The 20836-nt window shown below is 37.3% G+C and overlaps 1 protein-coding gene across 4 annotated transcripts in view; it reads right to left on the bottom strand.

The window, feature by feature from the left end:
* Nucleotides 1-20836, bottom strand: part of SUPT3H (SPT3 homolog, SAGA and STAGA complex component) — a 297812-nt gene that overhangs the window by 92741 nt on the left and 184235 nt on the right. The window lies entirely within an intron of this gene.

The following is a 20836-nucleotide window of genomic DNA, read 5'->3' on the forward strand; positions in this document are numbered from 1 at the left end:
CAGACCAGGCCGTTCAGATATGAGTAAGATGAAGATGGAATTAAGCAATGAATGACACAAAAAATTGATAAGAGGTTGCCAAAGGAGTGTGAAGCAAGGAACTGTCCTCACCTCCATTGCACCAGTGCCTCCAAAGGACCTAAACTCCTCAACTTAAATCTCTTTGTGAAGGACTGAGCACATCAGCTTTGGATTCACCTTCAGTAGGTTCAGGAAATTGGGCTCTTTCATACACAAATAGTTCATATCAAACCCAATAGAAGATTAGAAACCAATCTTGTGCAAGCCGATTGAACTACTGGGCTAAGAAGGTCCAACACAAATGCACAAGAGAATTCTACGGGATTTGCTTCTTTCAACTCGCTAGCCTTTGGTTCTGGCATAAGATGACACTGTAGAGGAGGTTGGATAGAAAGGATACTTCCCAGCATGGAATACACCTTTATCCTCTAAATTCAGAAACACTGTCCATAAGGCAAGATTTAATCATAGTTTCTTTGCTATTATCCTCGTTAACCATCTGATGGATGAACTGAGAGTGAGTATTAAAACTCATACACACCTGTAACACAATCAATAAACAGCAATTTAATTTATTTTCAAATGTCTCTATATTATTCTTTCAGAAATGCATTAATGCACCTGAAAATAATTTAAAGAAATCCTATCCATCATACTCACACTAGCAATGGTTTCACTCAGTATCACTGGCTGAATAAGTATATTATTAATCTGTGCTCCCATGCTGCTATGACTTGAAATAGGCCTATTCAGAAGTTAAAAAGATCAACAAAAACAGTAGCTGTTTCTAATATCCAAAGGAGGAGGGGTGGGGGGAGAAAGATTTTCATTTTGGCAAGTGTTCAGTGGGCAAAAGATTCAGTCCATAAATCATAATACTGGACTGCATTAATTTTTTTCCACACTAATCACATGCATACAAAACGTTAACTGTGTCTTGTATGCACAACACAAAACATACTGCGTGAAGAGTTTCAGATTTTCCCCTTGAAACCCTCTCCTGGACCTGGCAGTCCCACAGACCAGAGAGATTTCAGGAATTCAGAAGTCACAGTAATATAATATTACTTGAAAAATGTAAGAATGTGAAAAACGATAGTTCTATTTTTTTGGCATAAGCAAAAACTGTTTCTTATTCTGATTAGTTTGAGGGCACATAAGCTACTTATATTTCTAACATAAAATATAAAGAGCTGGATAAAAATAAATTTACCAGGAACGAGCCAATATTCATCTCTAGCGTAAATCTATTGCAGTTAATGGATGGATGCCAAGGCTGACTTTGGCCCCGCTAAGCTTAAAAGTGTTACAAAACCTGACCTTAGCATGGTGATAACACAACACAGCTTTTCCAAATATCATATAAAACACCGGCAGAGATATCCGACGTGAAAGTATGCTCTAGTCCTCTAACACGTATAGGACCGTAACTATCATCTTTAAGGTCACTTCCAACCCAAACCATTAAGCCACTCTATGATTCTGTAAGTCATTAATTTTCTTACCATAAAATTCAGAAATGTTAATTTCTGTGTGTTGCCGAAATACCTTATTTTCCCAAATGATAAACACGTGACAACATGATTTAAAGCAAAGGTGGTGTGCAAGTTGCTTCCAGGAACCTCCCAGTGAAGTAAGGGAGAGTAAGGAGAGGAGGCCAAATTCACATCCCGTTTGCATCTAAGTCAATCCTGAATAAACGCTGTTTACTTTCACCGAGTTATTCTGGGCTAAACGCAAGATCAAAATCTGGAACAATATTCTCAGTTTCAACTGTAACAATGAAAACTTTATTCTCTTATTGCCTCAACTTTTGCATCTATTTTATTTTAAGGAATGAACACACAGCGTTTAATTTCTTTGGCTTCAAGAAAGCGAAATACAAAAATAATTACTTCCTGTACAGTTATAAAATATGAATTATTTATCCAAACAGACCATAATGAGCTCTGCACTGGTACACATATTTACCTGGGAAACCAGGATATGCTCCGGTAAATATGTATCCAAGCAATTAAAAAAAAAATCACATACCACACAACCGAGTTTGGGGGGAAGATGTATTTATAGTTTTAACACACACGTAATTGACTCCTTAAAACCTCAACGTGAGTGCTTCGCTATAATTAGTATTATAACAAGCTGTCTTATTGGACTGTCCTAGAGTTGCCATTAATATGCAACAAGCCCCAATTCCTTAATTTCCGGAGCTGAAGGCCTTGTTGAGTCATTACCGTGGGCATGTTACATGATGGAGGAGGATTTCAGGAAGCTGTACCAAAGAAACGATCCATCTCTGAACACCCGAGCATTTATCATGTCGGAAAAGCAATTTTCAGCTATACAACCTCAAAGTCAGGAGGTCTTGCACGTTTCACTGCAGTGGGGGCATGGAGGGGGTTTTACTCTGTGAGCAGCCCATGATAGGCATGATATAAAAGCTACAGTAACTTTTCATATACGAGGTTACTATATAGCAAAAGTGAGGATAGGGCAAGGATTTCCCACCATCTCCCTTCTCCAAGCCTCAGCGATATTCGGTGCCACTCACAGAATCTGGGGCAGCAACAGTTCCAACATCCTCACTATCTTTTCCCAGTTTTTTTAATGATTAAAATTATTCAGTCCACATTACAAAATATTTTGTTTGGGATAATCTTGAGAAACAGCAAACAATCCAAATTACATAGCTTTTGAAAGAAAACCAGGCTAAATTTCCTAATACCAGCAGACAATATTTGAGTCCTCGGAGTCTGAATATCTTTTCTATTACAGCCAAATTATGAACCCCTAAAAGCGAAGTTTAAATAACGGAAGTGTTGAAATGGCTTTAACTATAGAGCGCAAATAGCTCTGTTAATAATTAGGAGTTTATGAAAAATAAGTGTATTTTACAATTTTTCACATTACAAAGAAGGTAGTATATACAGTAACTATATTTTAAACTCTAAGAAAAAATGGCTGGGGAATAATATTTTAAAATGTAATCACTGGTTTAATGACTTTATGAAGTTAACTTTCTTGGCAGGATGAACTGAAGTATGTTAACAGTCACCTTATGGCTATTTTGTTTTTGCGACTTCTGCGAATTATAGATTTGTTGAAAGGAGTATTCATTCTCCTATGACAGAAGCACAGTGACTTCAATGGTACTGTCTGCTTTTTTTTTTTTTTTTTTTTTTTAATAATTATTTTTTCTTCCACTACCTCCAAAGTCAACAATCACCAATACTTCTTCTACAAAACTGTCTTGATGGACAAACAGACAAAAAGCTGGAAAACAAACATACTATGTTGTGACATAATCCTTCCAGTTAAACTGCAGGACGGAGTCGAAACAGTAATGTTTGCATGCCTTGAAACTGCTGGGAGCCAAGAATAATGCTTCGGGAGCTATAATTTTGTTTTGATTCTAGAAGAAAATTAGATCATAGTTCACCTGGCCGGTTTTTTTTTCTGCGGCAGGGAAGTTTTGCTATTAAATATGCATGAAAATGTCCTATTTTTTCATCTTTTCTACAGCAAAAGTACGCAACTATAAAAATACCAAAGAATATCCTGAAGTTAGATATAGTGCTGTAAATATATTCTAAACAGAACATCTCAATACTTTTTTGAAGGCAATTAAATAGAAAAGGTAAACACAGGTTTTCACTTACAACTTTCCATATAGAATCTCATGTGCTGCTAATGCTGACACCCGATTTTCTAATTCTCACGCACACAGGAAAAATATAGAATTTGATTTCACAAGTCAGCACAGGGATTCATTTTATGCAGTTAGTACATCCAGGGAAGATAATTACATTATGGAGTCCATTAAAGCACTTGAATAGGGAATGATTTAGGATCACCACACAAGGGTTAAACAGTGTGACAAAATCATCACAAGCTGTCTAAAACAGAACTTTCATCTGCAGATTAAAAGACAATCAATTTTCTTCTTACTACTAGTATTTGTTTTCAAATCTAATATAAGACCAGGTGATTATGTGTGACTTGAGAAGATAAAAGCTCTGCATCATGTTTTAAGGCTTTAGAGAATCAGAGAATCATCTAGGTTGGAAAACACCTTTAAGGTCAAGTCCAGCCATAAACTCAGCACTGCCAAGTCCACCACTAACCCACGTCCTTAAGTGCCACGTCTACACACCTCAAACACCTCCAGCGATGGTAACTCAACCACCTCCCTGGGCAGCCTGTTCCAAGTCTTGACCACCCTTTCCATGAAGAAATTTTTCCTAATATCCAATCTAAACCTCCCCTGGCACAATTTGAAACCATCTCCTCTTGTCCTATCGCTTGTTACTTGGGAGAAGAGACCAATCCCACCTGCCTACAGCCTCCTCTCAGGTAGCTGTAGATAGCGGTAGGAGCAATTTCTTGCCTGACATCCAGTGAATTTCAGTCCACACAGATCATGGGAATAAGAAAATATTAGTTTATACCCCCCAGTCCCTGGCATTCTGGCATTTACTGAGAACTTGTTTTCAAGAACATAATTTGTTTTTTGTTTTTTGTTTTCTTCTTAAAGAAACCCCTTACTCTAGTCTCTGAAGTGAGACTGACTGCTTCATTTTGCCTTCTAGCAGGTGGCAACGGCTTTTGATTTCCACACTTCAGCCAGCCCCAAGAGCTGGAGCTGGACACAGTCTGCAGCCAGTTACCAGCAGCTGCAGAAGAGTTATTCCAAAAGCAACTCCAGCAATAAGCAGGTTACACAAGGACTCTTCCCTTTCGAAAGCATGAAGAGTATGTCTACAGGTCTGGCATTTGACAGTGGTTTTGACATCAGAAGCGACAAGCAGTTGATATAAATGTAAGAAGTCAGGCTGTTCTAGCAAAGATGGGAGAAAACTGCCCTTTCCTCAGCTGCCTTCAGACAGAGATTGTGTGAAAGTCAACACCCCTACACCTCATCCTGCACAGTTTCAACCCCACCGCTGCTATCAAAGACCCCTACAGATGAGTATGATGAAGAGAAGATGTCTTGTTACTATTCCCTTTTATTCAAATGGAACATTTAATATAATTTTGGGCATCATCCTTTCTCTTCATTCTACTGACAACCCATGTACTTCTTTTAATGACAGAAAAGGTTGGAGGTTTTTTTTGTTTTGTTTTGGTTTGGTTTTTTGTTGGGTTTTTTTTTTTGGTGGTTTTTTTTTGTTTTTTTGTTTTTAGCAACACAGTATAATCGGAGTAGAAAAAATGCAATGAAAGAAGGTACACAACTTATAGGGAGTGAAAATAGCAAGAGCAGAACACCCCGCACCTTGTTTGAGCTGATGTTCTTCACGTTACAAACAAGATCATTCAAAAAAAAATACAAGAAAAAAAATCAGACAGATACACGCAGCCTTTAGAAAATGACATGGACTCAACCTGTGTAATGGAATGGGCTAACAGAAAAATGCACCATGGTCCTGGAGGTTACTTCTGGTGTATCCACACTTTAACCCTGCGGGAAAACCCTGCAGCTGGAAGGGGAAGGCTTTCTACTGACCAATGTTATAAAATTTAACATAATTAAACAATTCTAACTTAAAGCACATACTATTTATTTTCAAGGAAATGTACAACTACTGCATCAGAAGAGGCTGGATTGTATTTGGCCACCCAGGGCATCTTCAGGTTGTACCCCCCTGTGCACCTCTGAGCAGCAGACTGCCAAACCACAGTGACACATGGGGGTACTCTCTCATGGGTGCAGACACCTACCAGATTTATGTCCATCTGATCCTCACGTTTATCGAGCTCCCATTGGAGTGAAGCTCGGCCATTTGTCAGTCACCCCCCAGTTCAGTATTACCAACAAAGTTGTTGAGCATACCCTGTGTCACCCACCCAGGTTGCTGAAGAAGACACACGGGCCTTGTTACTCTACTCTTTACCAACATCTAAGAGACGTGTTGCTCCATAGGAAAAGGGAGGGGGGAAAGTAGGTGGAAATCTTTTCTCATCTGTGGAAAGATGCAATTTTCATAACAGATTCTGCATGTTTGTCCAGCTCTTTGGGTACGGTGTAGTAACTCCTGCAGTTCAGTATGCTGAATCCCATGAACTGGGATTAAGGAAAGATGAATCCTTGTGCTCTTTATTTTTTACTTTTAGCAGGCATAATCATAGCTGAGCGCCACATTTGTTGATACTCTGAGTCATTCTTGTTTAAAATATAAACAGGCACAATTATCAGAAAAATGATAACTTCTTTTTAAAGCCCAACAGCCTAAGCTCTGCTGTTGAAAGCAAAGATTTGCATGTATTGGAGATGGTATAATTTTTTAAAATTAAATGGAATAAATAAGGAAAATAAATTTCCAAGTAAATAGTGAAATTAATACTGCTAGTTTTCAAAAGATGAGCTTTAAATCAAGGTCTTTAAAAAAACAAAAACAAACAACTCTTCTTTATAAATAATTTAAGCTCAACTTCTTAAATTAGAGCTGCTTGTTGCATTTTCTGTCACACAGGGAAAAGAACTTAATGCATTTATGAACAATAACTACCTTTCAACTTAAGTTTCAGGCATGACATTTTCTTATTTTTCCTTCTTTCAATTCTAATTCCAAAATCAACATTTTGGGCCAATATTTTATACCTGCAATTCTTCTACTCTCTATGAAACAAAAGAAACCCTACTGCTTGCCTCTCATTTATAGCAGGCAGTACTGACCAAAGTGACTTTATACCAATGTTAAAATGTTAAATTTTATACCAATGTTTAAACCATAAAGTCTCCGAGTATGGAAAAGTATTCAGACTCATTGAATCCAGTTTTAATTTGGTCAAATTATTCAGTGGCTCTATAGACCTTAATTCAAGATCTGGTGTAGTGCTGGAGATGGCCGCTGCTGACGCTCTCTTCCACTGCTGGTGATAACAGCAGGCAAGAAAAACTTGGAAAATTCTATTCTAGTTGTTATTATTATTACAAAGATATATATAAAAAAAAAAAAAAAAAAAAGCTTGAAATATAAGGCAATTAGAATTTACCCTTAAGAACTGAAGATAAAATTATTTTTTAATATTTAGTCTAAGTCAGACTTATTTCTTCTCCATCAATTATTTCTATTTCTTTTCTTTCTCCAATATTACTATGGCATGCAAACCAGCAGAGGTTTACATTATACCACAGCTTCCTGTCCTTTGGTTTCAAATCCCAGAAGAAACCACCATTCAGGATTATTGTTACGCAGTTTCCAATGCTGCAAGCAGAAAAAAACTGTTCTCTGTTGATTGAGAGACCATCTAATATAAACAGGTTTCTTTCTCCCAGTGCTGTAGAGAGTAACATTTGTTTAAATCATGCATCCTTAACATTGCTCACAAAGGAAAATAATCACTGCCTTATATTAGTTTCACCAGGACTCGAAATAAATACTCTTCCTTTCCATATGACAGCAAATTGGAATCAGGCTTCACTGTTTGTCCTAGGGAAAATAAGACACATGTTCACCTATTCCAAGCACAGAGATAAAGTGATTTTAGAACAAGCCTCAGACTAATAAAAGAACTGCAAAGCAAGTATTACTATGAAGAGCAGGCAACCATCAGCGCACTGAATATAGAGAAGACAGGGCCTTGATCCTCTGGCTGAACTGATCCCAAAAGTCATAAAAAAATTTTCTTCAAACACTTCAAAATGAAGGACAAAAACATACTTTTAAAAATTAAGTCCTGCAAATTACATAAGCAAGACATTGCTTTGAAGATTTAGACTAGGAGACAGAAGGAGAAAAAAGGATTCAGGTTCAATCAAAAATATAAAATGGCAACGTTTTCCATTACAAAGCTCTACAATTATTCACAGGCCTGAAGAGATACACCATTATGTTCATACTTGGAAATACTATGCTAGTGATGGAAGACTTTGTAAATGAAAAGATTTTACCTACAATGATTCACATTGGTCTATCTTAATTTTTATTCTCATCTGATCAAATGCACACGTTGACCAAGGGAGATGTTGCGTTAAAGGGGAATGGAATAATTTAGCTTCTCGGTTTGCATGGTGATGGCAACTAAATGCTACAGGATCGCACAGATTTAAAAAGTGAGACACATAATACGTGCAAATGACTCCTGATTTAGATGGTTTTGTATAGCAGACAGGCCGTGTGGGTGTCTGGGCTTAAGGTAAATTATACTGCCTGCAGAGTGTCGACAGACAGGTAAGCGTCATCTTGCAAGATGTACCCAAATTAGCAATAGAAAAAGAAAACAATAAGATTTTTTTTTAAAAAAATGAAATATATGTGGTTTCAACACTTTTTTGCCCACTATGTATGTGTGGAGTGTATGTTACAACCCTACAGAAAGTCTCAGTCTGTTTTGTAATCTTTAATTTCAGGGAAAACTATTTGTCAATGGGGACAAGGTGTAACCTGAATGTGTAATCAAATAGGAAGTTCTATGAAATTTTTCTCTTCTATCAAGAAATCTCTTCATTTCAAAGTGGCTTCAAAATACTAAATCCAACACAGCTTTCTTCCAAGAATCTTCTAATCAAATATAAAAATAGAGGGAAATTTATGAAAACAATAGTCCCAAGTCCAAGATAGACCCATTTTCATGGAAAAATAAGAGGAAAGGAAGTCCAGATTTTTGTATGTATGCATTGGTTTGCTGTGTTTTCTTTTTTATATGAATTATAATTCTCAGAGCTTAAAAAAATACAAGGTAAACTGTACAGATGATGGAATGAACATGGCAGATTTTCTCGTGGGAAGGTGAAAGAAAGGAAAAAAAAAAAAAGGAGGGAGGTCTTGCTCAGAGAAAGAAATGAAAGCCACACAAAGGAACATAAATGTAAAATCTGAACAACAGGTATCTGTGTCTAAAAAATAGCACTGATTTCCTAACTCTTATTTAATATTCATTCTTGAATTAACAACCATTTCCCAAGGACATAAGTTTGAAAAGTTGTTTCACATCACTTTAGCACAAAGAGAAAGATTCACTCGTAAGCCATGAAAAGGCTGGGGGAAAAAAAAAATAAACATGCTTTCTGAACATAATTTCCTCTTTATTGCTACTACAAGGTTATGAAATGAAATCTATTATTTAATTACACTGGATCAAGCAACAGGAAGAGAAGGGAGTGTTCGAGTCACAACATCCCTGTAAGGATAAATTACTACACTTCCTCTTGCTAAAAGACAGTTTTAACAGACCAAAACCATGCAATGGTTAAAATCACAAGTACTGGGAGGTAGGAAGATCTTCTTGCTAAGATAAAAAACCCATTAAATGTACTCTGAAATTCCTCGAAGAAATACTGGTAACAATACGGGGAAAAAAGTAGCAACGTTTCTGCCAGAACATCAATAGTTTGAAAATGATTACATTTGTTCAGATCTGCTCCTGAATCTGAAGATAGTTTAAAAACTATACAATAGGTTCTGGGCTGCTTTGTTGTATGCTTTGCAGTGGACATGTTTAGATAATCTATCACGAAAACTTCAAAATTTATCTGCTATTACTACCAAAACTTTATTAGCTATAAGGGATTTCCCTTAACTGTGCTTCAGTAATGTTTACTAGATCCTTCAAATTAAATGCAACTGTTGGAAAAGTTAAAGCATTTTATTTCTTAAGTACGTTCTTGGCATAAAAAAATAGGATGACTTTAAACTACAATGAAAAGATAGGCTGAATTCTAAGACATTGGAATAGATAACTTGGCAACTGGTCTAGAGTCCACAACGGGGATATGAATGTGCAAATGCTGGAATCTTTTATATAATTTAAATTCACTTTGACTTGTGTGGAGATGTTCTGCAGTTACCTTTCACGGAAATACTATCATTTCTCAAAACTAGAACACATTAAAACATGAGGGCATTTCACAGATAATTTGAAGAACAATGGAAAATATCTTTGAAGTTATTCACGAAAGCTTCTCCTAAGCCTAAGGGCAGTATGGGAAAAAGCATTTCTTTAAAAAAGCTATTCTGGAGGCAACAGAGACTGATTTCCTACACCCATCAGAGACTGGACAGACCTCTCGAGACTGCAGGATAGATGACATGAAGGAAGTGAGTATATGCCATGAGGTTTTCTGGAGAAATATTGAGAGGTATAAAGGAAATAAGACAGCAAAAGCTGTTTGCAGAAATTTTCTAGATTGAAGACTTTCACGGTGTCCTCCTAGTATTTGGTCCATGGTCTACTTCTAAACTTCTATGAAAGCAGACATAAAATAAAACCTTTCGGTCATGTGGTGTCTCACAGAACTCCATGATTCTTGTATTTTTTAAAGAAGTCTGATCTTCAATGGAAAATGCTAGGAGGCTACTTGTTTCTAATGAGTAGAAGTCTGTATCTAAAGAACCCAAACTTCACCTGCTGAATGCAGGAATCCAAGAAAATATGCCATGAATCTCATTGTACATGGTGTATTTCTTATTATTCTCTTGAAACTGAAGACATTGGCTACTGTCAGATTTCAATTGGCTATGGGGACATCTGGCCAGATTCATTGATTTTTAAAAAATATTTTACTTACAAATGTTTCACAATTAAAACTTGCACATTCTCAAGATGGTTATGAAGCAGAAAGGCTCTGGCAGACCGTCAGCCCAGAGTCAATCCAAAAAACCTATCAATTGACTGGGCAAGGAGTCTGATAAAACACAGGAAACTAGATTCATGTCAAGGGACAGAAGTACTCAGTCTTTTGCAAAAAAAAGCTCTGGAAACAGACCACAGGTCCAAGCTGTGGACCTATATACATCCATTAGGAGAAGACAATATCCCCTGCCCCGAGGAGATCTCTGCTTTGGGAATCCCAACTGTATAATCTTGTAATTAAACGCAGCTCCACTGAAACTGCTCATGTGTTAAGTTAGTAAGGTTGAGAACAAAGCCAGGATATCCATTACTGGTACCAGAGGAGTCAGAACATAATGTCAATGATGCCAGTGGGGAGGAGGGAAACTAGTGTTTCCAGCACTTATCTTTATCCTTTGGGAGCCACAAAGCAAAGCATCAGCACTACAGATCTGAATTCATGAGACACAAAAACATTGCAAAAATCTTCAAGAGGAGCAGGAAAACCATGCTGTACATTGGCATCTGCACAAAGTGATTCTGACCATGGTAAAGGCTAAGCCTTAGCAAAATCATCAAAATTCAGGTCATTCAGCTCCTAAAAAATGGTAACACAGATTTCTTCAAGAAGAGACCTTGACATTTCTGCACAAGCACAGAGTTTAAACTGTGTGCAAAAGGAGACATATTTCTCTAATTATTAGAGGTATTCTCTGCAGTGTTTACAGAAATAGGGGGAAGACTAGATAAGGCTAAAGTGCAACCAATGAACTTCTAACAAAAAAAAAACAAAACCAAAAAACACCACAACACCATAAAACCACACAGAAAACAAATGGAAAAGTATATTAATTCCTCAAAAAAAATGGAATACTTCAATTTTTATCATATATTTGTAAGAAAGTAAACTCAAGTATCAGTCACAGACTATGTTTGCCAAAAAAGTGAAAACAAGCGTCGGTAAGATCAATACAGCTATCACAAAGGTAGAAAGAAATCTCTGTTCTCCGAATGATAGAGTAGAGGATGCTTTTCTAAAAGACAAGAGAAAGGAGTGATCCAAAGTGAAGTGTAGAGCACATGAAGAAAAGATCAAGGCTGGGTAAGATTTAAGAATAAGAATTGATAATTGAGGGGATTTAACAGGTCAAGGAAGTAGGGGATAAGTTTATTAACAAAAATAAATAGAACATTCTCTATTAATACTAAAATAAATTTCTGGGCTGCTTTTAAGGTTAGTTTCTTTACTGTGGAAAAGCTAGGTTATCTACATGAAATTTACCTTTTTGTTCATATGACAGTGATATCTGTTCTGCATCAGTTTTACAAATAGGCAGAATGAGGCATTGAACAACTCACTGCACGTGGGCAAAGACAGGACTGGGAAAAGAAAAACCCCATTTGCCTCCCTTACCAACCAATTAGCAGCACTTCACTGCTAACAATTCTTCTCTAATGCAATACAAAGCACAGAATCATAGAATAGTTTGAGTTGGAAGGGACCTTTAGATCACCTAGCTCCAACCCCCCTGCCATGGGCAAGGCCACCTTCCGCTAGACCAGGTTGCTCTGAGCCCCATCCAACCTGCAACATAATGCAGATATAGATATATATAGATATAAAACCCAACCAAACAATCAACCCTCTTCTGAGCTTTAATTTAACAGGTTTTTGTATGTAAACTTGTGTGCACTCATAAGCAAAAACTATAAATATTTCCCAATGCCTAAAGCTGTGAAATGCAGAGGTGATTTAGCAGACATGCAAACTATAAAAATTGTGCCCAGTATATTTTTCTTCTAATTTAGAGTAAGTGGTCTAGCCTTATATCATATATAATCGTAATTCCCAGTGACATTTAAACCAAAAACTAACTAAACATTTAAAGTAAAAACCTGCAAACCTCCATAAAGTTTTACAAATAGCATCAGTCATTTTAATATAAAGCTAAGAGAAAGTAGCATAAACAATGTCAACGTGGTCACTAGTTTGCAGTTTAGAACCTGGACCTGGAATCCTATCAAAGTAAATCCTTGCATTCTCAAGAAATCACCTTTCAATCACTGGCTTTTTGAGGAGGAATAGGATCAGCAGCACACAGTAAAGCCATACCATTGGAGATCAACCAGTAAGGGAACAAACTGTCAAAAGTAAAGCCTAATTAGGTCTGCAAGTTCAAATTAAGAAGCAAAGCAAAGGAGGCTTCAGACATAAAACAGCATGAAACAAGATAATCTGTGCAGAATGAAATAGAGATGGAAAATCTAAACATGGTTCCAAAACAGGAGAATAATATTCACTCAGCATTGAGAAGAACTGAGAATTTGAGCAAGGGAGCAAAGCTACGACGACTCATGGAGAAGTATATTGAAAAAATTTATTTCTAATGTACTGAATTGGAAGTAGAACTCAAGGATTTTAATGCATTCCAGTCATTGGAACTGGATATCTCAGATGTGAATGAACTATAAACATAACTGAATGTCTGCTGGTATTAATATTCAAATAAATCAGCTAAGTTTTGGGAAGCTAAAGGGATCTAATAATTATAGGCTGCTGCCTACAAATACTTGAAGAGCAATTAGAAAGATGACGGATCCAAATTCTTCTTGGTAGTGTCAGATGATATAATAAGGGGTGACAGCCAGAAATAGCAATTTGGAAGGATCGAGTAGGATGTTAGGAAAACCTTTCTCATGGGAGGATTGCACAGCCCTGCAGCAGTTAAGTAGGAGAAGCTCTGGAAAATTTCTCCACGGAGCTTCCAAAGCCTGAGCTGGACAAAGCCATGGCTGACCAGATCCGGTACAGGTGACAGGCCTCTATTGAACAGGTTAGACTAGGTGTCTCCATGGCTTTGATAGTTTCCTTCCCCTCTGTATTCTTACAGAGTTTTTGAGTAAAGGAAACTGCTTACTTTTGTTCGTGCAGGTTCCAGCGTGCAGTCACCCTCCCTTCCATTTGGAACAGGGTCTCCTATCTACTGCTACCCCAAAATTAAAATTTGTAACACAACTCATGTGTCAACAAAGTGAAAGTGCAGAAAGCCAGCCCTGCAGACTCTGCAAAAGAAAGAGAACATAGGTGGAGGTAAGACAAACCTCACCCCATCTTCGAGATGCAACCATCAACTGTCAGCCCCTGCCAGCTCCTCAATACGTAACGACTGGACAAAAAGGCTTGCAATGAGACTTGCAATAAGTAATAAAAGAAATAAGGTCTGCTCCTTCACACCAGCAGTCTCACCATGCGCTAAACCAGACCTAGGAAAAGATGAAAATTGCTGTCTCCTTCAGTAAGAATAAATAAATATGTAAAAATAACAGGTTCATGCACAGCAAGTTGTCTAGGCTGATGAATGGCAGTTGTGTGTAAAATGAGTTGAGCAAGGTTAGTGGGGTTTCTTTTGATACAACTTGAATGAAAATCAGCTTCTATGATGGTGTAAGTATTCCCAGAGTAGATTCCTTAATTATTTGCAGCCTTGGTTAATTCAGATAAATAAGCTGTGCTAATATGTCTTTGAGCTTCATTTAGAAAAAAAATAGTTATTCGTTACAGATGTGAGCATCTCTGCTGTGTGTACTTAGCCACGTACTGCAATGAACAATAAAACGCAGAGTGGTTGAGCTCATACCTCACAGTTAACTTTCTAATTTCATCCAGTTAAGATGTGCCTTCTTAAAGCCCTATAAGCTAAATCCAAAAGACCTAACACAAGTATCTACAGAATAGCTCCAGAATTGAGGCCTTTTTAATGGATTCACATAAGCAGTGATTTATAGCCTGGAGTTACTATTGTTAATAAACTTAAGGCTGTTGGGAGTTTTAGATTCTCTTTAGATATATTTCTCTTTATACCTTACAGATGTAATGAACTGTAGTATATCAGCTAATGATATAGAGGACATCTATCTCATGAGAAGGCAGCACCATAGTGTTTCTGCTTTGTACAGACACTTGAAGTAAAATTAGCGGCAAGGATGATGGAACTATGGCCAAGGTCTCCCACGCCAGGACAGGTTTCAGGTTGTAAATAAACAGGCAACACCACAAAACACATATACTATACTGCCCTTTTCTAACAGTCTCAAAATACTTTTAAACTCAGTAACATTATCCCAGTTTTTCTAGTTTAATACTTGAGGCACAGAAACAAAAATTAATTTATCTAAGGTAACATAGTATTTTACTGATTCTAGGCCATCTTTTCAGTACCTGAATATGACCCACCAGAGAATATTTATCACTTTTATCTGCTGCTGGTCTTCAGAGACAAACCATATTTCAGGTACCTCCCTCCAATCATCTTCAATCTAATCAGCAGGATGACAATCTGTGCAAAGAATTCTTTAAAGCACACTTTTGCTCTGATGTCCACTTTTTGTTGTCCTACTGTTAAGGTTAGTGATATCTAATGTATAGTCAGTTGATGAGGCCTGAATGTTTTGCTAAATGTCATTTAATGTCAGAAATTAAATATAAAAAGACATTTTCATATGCTGATTTCCTGTATCTCCCAGTGCACAGAAACATGCATCTGGGTGCCTCACATTTCTTTAGCCTTCAGTCAGTTACAGAAGTTCAGGCTTGCACAGTTAACATGAACAAAGAATCACCAACAGAATTCACATGTCCTGTGTCTGGGAAATGCATCATCCATCATGATACTGGTTTAAGATGTACATCAGGTTGCCTAGTAAATCTGCATGTATTGTCTTGAAGATTGTATTCAACAACATCAAAACAAGGCTAAATGATACTTTGATGGATGATACTTGGCCCAAACACAAAGTTGAGTGTTGCAGCAATAACAGGAAACTTTTGACATACATTATACCCAGACATAGGATGAAATAGTCCCTAGTTTGAAAATCTAGCTGTTCCAGTGGATTTGTATCCTTAAAAGAGCAATGTACTTGTGCTAATACTTTCTTATAATGAAAGAGCTTTTTAATGAAGTAGAAATAGTATTGTATTCGATCAACTACAGACTAAAGCAGTGGATCTGATCATATTAGTAATATTATCTTAGATGTAAAGTGACAAATTCCTCATCTAAGTATTATTAAGCAGCTTCTACTAATAGCGTGCATTATCCATTCAGTGCATACCATCATATTTCTGGCTTCAGTACAGTTACGCATACATGAGTCCTAGAAATTAAATGTATTCATTCTCAAAATTTCCTTTTGCTCCTAATTCCAGTGTGTAAATGCCAAGTATTAAAGTAAGTCTATAAATACTACTTTCATTTTCAGCCTTTATAGTTATGTCAGAAGGAGTTTCCTGCAATCCAGCAATGCACTTGAACTCACACTTCCCCAGTAGAAAGTGAATCCCTTGGTCTTGGCAGAGTTAAACACTGAAATGATTTCCTGTCCTGGTCCTCCACTTCCTATTTATTTTCTCCATCATTGTTTTACGCAGGTTATTTTCGATAGATAGATTGTGCTTTAGTGCACGTTCACTTTTTGTACTAGTGGAGTAGCCAGCTGGAACACCTATTTTATAATTATAGGTGGTAATTTCAAGTGTGCCATTCTCTCCATCCATCTAAACCAGAACAATAATGTGCTGCAGTTTCTCTCCCTGTCAAGGAAAATAATTTAAGTCATGTCCACTTTGATGGGGGAATAGGTAATCAGAGTAGTATCCTTCCTATTTTTATCTATCCCTTTTTCTTTCCTATGCCTGCTCCCACCTCCCACATCAGTAGCCATTTCAATAACAAGTAAGATTAAGCGAAAACTGAGTTGCGTGCTTCCCCTCCCCTTCACCGCTGGGACCACAATTTAAACTTGATCTGAAGTAGTAAATTAAATCAGCACCTGATTTAGCTGCCACTCCCTTCACAAAATACCCTCTCCACACTTTGCTGCAAGTTGACATCAGTGGCAGCCTGTGCTTATGAAAAGACGAGCACAGCGCTAATTATCACTCAAGCCTAAGCCAAGGCTGAGGTCATTGGCAAGGAAGTGTGGGAAATGGGGCTGTGATTGCATCTCACTTCTTGCTCTTCAAGCTTCTAACACAGTTTCCACAAAATACAGATATTAATTTTCAAAAGGTCATCTGGGTTTTACAGTATTCTTAACATTTTCTACTATTTCCTCCCCACATCTCTTCCAGTAGCACCAATGCTGGCTAGTAAAACACGATCTCTATTCAAAATCATTCCATATTCCTGCTTTTTAGAGAGAAAAAAACCAAAACCCAAAACCCACCAAACACAGCTATGTGTGACTGGATTCATATGACAGCTTATTTTCAATACCCTTTCAAGTTTATATACATATATATATAGAGAGAGAGATGTATATATACACACACACACACACATATATTTAATATTCTAAAACTCTCTACCTTTCAAAATGTATTGCTAAGTTTTTAACAGCAAGTTTTACTACAAATCCCTTCCTCACTTATTCTCTTCTGTAATTAGCTTTTCTTTTGCCATGTTCTATGCCCAATTTCAGTTAAGAAAAATGTTTTGGTTTGAGTATCTGAGAAAAATGCACCTGGTCATTTTCAAGTTAGTCAAGACAAAAATAAATGTCTTATTTCAAAAGGCTTACAGGTTTTTTATGTACTTAAATAACATGACTCTTGAAAAAAAACAAATCTTCAGTGAAGAATTGTTACAAAAATGTAATAAATGTTCAATTAAGTTAGAAATAAGCAAACTAAGTAATCCAATTTAAAAAAAAGGTTTTTCTAAAATCTCACTGTTTCCTGTTTTACAGGTTTTGTTAAGAGATTACAAAATAGATACAGAGTGGATGCTAAATACAGTTGAGCTGAAAGCAGCAAGAATTTTGATCATGACACTAATACTGGCCTTGAACTACAAAATGGTCAAATGCTACTCTAAAAATACAAAAAGGAATGACTCCTATCCTATTGAACATGGAAGCAGATGATAGTTTTGGCAATTTGGACACGAAGATTAACTATCTAAAATATTTTGCTGAAAAAGAGGCAAGATTTAGGTATGGGCCAGGATGAAGACAGAGAGAAAAAATAGGCAGAAGGTCCCAGAACACTGTAGTGTTAATCAACTCTCCGAGTAAGGCAGAAAAGATAAGGAGCTTGGTTCTGTCCTTCCTGAATTTCAGCGGATAAAAAAGTACTTCTCGGGAAACATGCCATAGTGCAGTCCTGAGTAAACACAGACAAGTTGAGAGTGGAGAGAGAAATATCCAAAACACCAGTGTTAAGACTATGTTGAATCCTTGAAAGCAGGTGAGTCTAGAAAGCCCACTGATGAAAAGGGAATGGGATAAGAACAGAAATTTGTGGAATGCACAAAGAAAATTCTGTTGAAAGATACATTGAATTACATAGCAGAGGGAGAGGAAGATTAGAAGAATCTAGTGTTTTTCTCTAGGCTGGAAAAATAACCCACCTCCCCTTTAAAGTAAGATTTAGTAATTCTGTAACCCCTGTGAGAAGAATCACTTCATAATTAGGGGCCCGGAGATCAAGAGCCTCCAGACCAGCTCTTCCCTCCAGAGGCCAGAAGAGCTGTCTACTCCATTTATGATGCTTACTGTCACAAACGTGGTGCACATCGTGGTCAGCTGTCCTTCCTCTTCCACAGCTCATGGGGTAACAGGAAGCCCACTCATTAGAACATTTATTTCTGATGGAAACCTCCAACCCAGGCCCCTTCTTACAAACTTGTACTTACCAGAGAGTTATGTGGAATATAAAGTTCCATATGACCTTTATCTTCTGTTTGAGCTAGTACAGAGGCAAACTGTTTTGCACCTGCAGCTTTTATAAGGCAGGAGTGGGATTTTAAAGGAACTGCTGAAGTGACTGAACACTTTATGTGTGAGACCCAGCATGTGCTCTACATACTTACATTTGCTTAACAAATCATTATCAGCCAAATTAAATTGAAGTGTGAAATATGGCACTCACAAAAATGACATATACCACTTTTGCCCACCGGTGGAAAGAATAAGGCAAGAAAATAGGAAAGGCTCTCACACCATTCACTGGATTTTGAGCTTTAAAAGACGAGTCAGAGAGATGCATACATTAAAATGGGTTCTGTTAGAGAAGTAGCAGTATTTCTTAGTAAAGTAACACCTAACTCTTTTAATCATGCAGCGAGTGCATTCAAGTACCTCCATCTCTTAAAGCATTCAGGAGGACCAGACATTTTCCTAACACTTTAGCATTACCAATCCTCTCCTCCACCATCTTCAATTCTAAATTAACTGCAGAGCTCTCTCTCCAGTGCATGTGAATAAAAAGGCATGTCAAGCAAAATGCCAGGCTTGATGAATTCATAAAGAATGGGAGAACTACTTGCAAGCGTTATGTGTCGTAGCAGTATCCGTTTACAGCTGGGCTCATGAAATTCTGGAAAAGTGCAAAACCCAGGAGCTTTGCCATGAGAGTGTACAACTGGCGAACTGGAGCAGATTAGCAACTAAATGTAGGATATAATGAAAAGAAAAAATGAAGCCAGAGAGACCAAATGAAGCCTAAGTTGAATTTACTACTGATTTTCTGACAAACTGCATATTCTTTTGAAAATATTGATTCTCCAAAACTTTCAGAGGAAATACACACGCGAGAGACTGAGACCAACCATCACTACTGAAGGCCAAAACACAACTATGAAGCATGGGCGATCTTTCTTACTCTCTCTTTGAAGGACTCCTCTTTGTATCAGTATTTCCTTATTTTATTTTATCAGAAAACAAACCTTTTGCTTGTTTGGGTGTTGTTTTTTTGTTTTGTTTTTGGGTTTTTTTGGGGGGGAGTGGGTTTTTTTTTTTAGCATACCATACATGAACAACCAGACTCTGGTGGGATGAGGACACAGTTTGTGTCACTTTACTTGGCCAACAGACATTTAATTTTTCACAAAAAGTGAAAGGGCTCATATGGAGGGGTGGGGTTGAGGGGGGGGGGGGGAATGAACAAAACAGAATCAGACTTTTATGGATCTCGTGTAGGAGAGAGAGAAAGCTCAAGTTAAATTCCCTTGCCTGAACTAGGCAGAAACTTGAGTATCGACCTCCTGTGTATGCCAGGCAACTATGCCTACCACTGAACCCTGGTGCAGAGGACATTATCTTCTGGATTTCAAAAAAAACTTCAAAATATATTAGGCTCATTCAAATACAGAACAAGTCACTTTTCAAGCCTTGTAATAATTATTGTTCTGGAAACCTCATACCATAAGCTTTAGGCCTAAGAAGCACTAAGTTCCAGTGGAAACACAGATGAATTCATTTCTCCTAGGTTAGTCAGAGAAAGATAATTTGCCTACGATCTGTTTAGTCAAAAATATCTGTTCATGACAATGCAGATACTACAGGCAACACAATATTTTGTCTGATGAGGTTGGTAAGTCAGGCCTTAGAAGAAATGAAAAACTATAGTTTTGCAGCTAATACAATGCCATATATGTTTAATATACATAAGTTCAGTTACATCTGGTGGTTTTTTTGCATTGTCTTTTTCACCAAGAGTCATGAAATGCACATTCAGCAACTCTAGTACTCAAATGACACACACAGATACATCCTGAATCCCACCATTTACCAACATGGGCTGGAAAGTTCTCAAAACCTTCCTTGGGTTCTTAGAAATTACGGCCACCTTCAATTTTATTACCTCAAGATCTTTACCACCTCTAGTCGCAGAGATGTGAACGATGAGTTCTGATGGCCCAGAAAGGATTATCTGTGATCTGTCAAAATTACAAGCTACTGAGGTAAGAATGTCTGCAGTTAAGCATAGGCCTGATGTGCTTTCTATAATTTTGATTCCTTTAAAACACTTGAGATAAAGCACAGCAGAAATAGCTCACTACTTTACCGGTGTTGTTTAAAGGAGAAAAAAAATAATATTTTTTGGTAAACATTAAAAGGTTTTACTTTTTTTTTTTAAGAATTATGAACATCTTTATTCAGCTGAATAAAATGCTGCCCTCATAAAAAGGGTTTTGCAATACCTGAGAAAAATCAGCCACCAGATGTGGCTGATTGGCCCTATGAAAAAAACTGTATTTGCACATGCCAGTGGATAATTGTTTGGAATTCAGAAGCAAAATCTACAAAGTTTCCACCTGCAGCAGCCAGAGGACTGGAAGTTGAACAGAATTTCCCCTACAGTTTCTTCTCCTAAAAGCTCTCCCCAGCAGCTGTATGCAGCACTGGGCACATGAAAAGAAAAGGGAATGAGTTTTTTCTTATGTTCTCGATGCCTCCCCTTCTGCTCTGCTGAGCA

This window comes from Falco punctatus (assembly GCF_963210335.1).
Source record: "Falco punctatus genome assembly, chromosome: 5".
Lineage (NCBI taxonomy): Eukaryota > Metazoa > Chordata > Aves > Falconiformes > Falconidae > Falco > Falco punctatus.